Source organism: Lissotriton vulgaris, unplaced genomic scaffold, assembly GCF_964263255.1.
Source record: "Lissotriton vulgaris unplaced genomic scaffold, aLisVul1.2 SCAFFOLD_445, whole genome shotgun sequence".
Taxonomy (NCBI): domain Eukaryota; kingdom Metazoa; phylum Chordata; class Amphibia; order Caudata; family Salamandridae; genus Lissotriton; species Lissotriton vulgaris.
In genome coordinates, this window is record NW_028241191.1 from 839229 (window position 1) to 841316 (window position 2088).

General features: G+C 40.1%; 1 non-coding gene across 1 annotated transcript; it reads right to left on the reverse strand.

Moving 5' to 3' along the window:
• Positions 1-1803: 1803 nt before the first annotated feature.
• LOC147672030 (small nucleolar RNA SNORD50) lies at positions 1804-1871 on the reverse strand. The gene has a single exon (XR_015303578.1). It is a non-coding gene; the product is annotated as a small nucleolar RNA SNORD50 (small nucleolar RNA).
• Between the last annotated feature and the right edge of the window lie 217 nt (positions 1872-2088).

The window sequence follows — 2088 nt, forward strand, 5'->3', positions numbered from 1 at the left end:
AAGGATTCCGGGCTGCTACACAGTGAATTTGGAAACTGCACAGACCAAGATCTCAGAGACCAAATTGAGACGAATACTTATTTTAATAATCTTCATAAAAGATTACTCTGTAGACAAAAGTCCAGTCCCTGAGAGAATATGTATGAACAGCCAAGGGGTTTGAGAAGTTAATGTTAGCTGCTCTGGCCATTGCAAGAAAGAGCACAATTGATTGACCCTACTGTCAATGTTGTGAGTTAGAGAAAAGTCATATACAAAAGGAAGGGAGAGGGAGATATCTATTTAAGATGTGGTTCAAGGACACGAGGGAAGCAATTCTGCTGGTCCAGCAGTGGGAAAGAAGTGCTAAATATCAGGACACTTTTAAAAGTGTGTTTAAGGCACATAACTCAGTGAGAGTAAGTCACATAAAGGAGAAAATAAATTATGTGAGTGAAAGAATGTCAAAACTGGCGTTAACAGTAGATAAAGAGTTATGACTGATTTGGGTTTACTTGAAACTATTTATCAGAATACAGCTTTACAGAAGTTCTGGCAAATGTGCTCCTGAAGGCTTCATATATTAAAAGTGAAGTGTTTGGTGAGCACGTATCATTACTTACGGCTATATCAAGACTGCTTAGGAGATTAAGGACAGGGGTACTTACACAAAAGGTTACGTAGAGAGTGACAGTAGAGACCTAATTGGAGGGGTAATCGGGGTAGATTAGGGACCGCACCAGGTACAGATACCCCATCGATTCTGATGGGGCGGATGGATGAGTGTCATATTTTGAACTGTTTTGGAGAGGTTTTCTTTGTCAAAGTAGGTTGTAGCAAACGGTTTGAGCACACAATTTTACAGAAAGGCGCCATCCTGTCAAACATAAGAAGGGAAATGTGAAACTCAATCTTAGGGGTGAGTCGAGGCAGCTTTTAGGTGATTTATGTGTGCAAGAGATTATTAAGCCTGTTGATGTAGCACAGGTGATTTCCGCTGTCCTAGAGTGGGCAAAAGGAGGGGTGTCTAAGTAAGATTGTGTGCAGGTTGGCGCTCACTCACCAAGAATATAGTTACTGAACATCATTCGATTTCCAAAATACAGGAAATGGTAGGCATGCTGAGGGATGCCGGTTATTTTACAACAATACAACTTAATGCAGCACTTCATCAAATGATACTTGAAGCCAATTCTCAAAGCTGAACTACCTCTGTTACGCCATTTGGTGCTTATAAATATTTGCGTATACCATGCCGACCCACATTCGTGACTACTATTTTACAAAGCTAATGTACAGATTTAAAAATCTCCAGCCAGTACAAGCTTTCCAGGACGATAGTTTGATTCATGACAATAGTGTCGAGGAATACAACAGGATATTAACAGGAATTCACGGGGTGCTGAAAGATAGGGAGTATGACTGTGACAAAAGAGAACTGCAAGTTTTTGACATTATGTGGAGCATTCAATTTGGAGATTTGGTGAAAGCAGTAACTGAGGGACCTTGTACGATTTACAAAGATCAACTAAGATTGTTCATACGAATGAGTGAATATTATTTGGGACAAGTGCTCGAGTTAAATCCCACAATATATTTACTTGGCATGGAAAACCACAGGGGCCATTTGATAGCTTCTACATGTGATGAGTACAAAGAAAAACCTGCAGCAATTTTCGCTGCATGAAGTGTATCATCCTTTAAAAGCTCAATTTAGATCTAAATATTGCCCCATTTTTACAAGAACCACCATATCCGATCTATAAATATGCTCAACCTTAGTTGCAATCAGCAGGCAATAAACATATGTGGAATGGCAATCTGATTTCAGGAGTCAGATCCGTACGAGTTCTCCTCATACAGTCAGGTTCGGGATTGTCTCATCATTAATCAGACTGATTTTAAACTTTACACCACATGTGGAGGAGCGAAGCATACATCCAGAATGCAGCATCTGTATGACCATCTTAGGTCAGACAATGCATCTGTGCTTCTTAGAAGCACTACAGACAAATCGGTCTTTCAAATAGATAGCATGGCCCACAAAACACAGACCTCACAAGTTCACCCAATATCAAGAGTTAAGCTATAGCATGTACATAGGTCCCA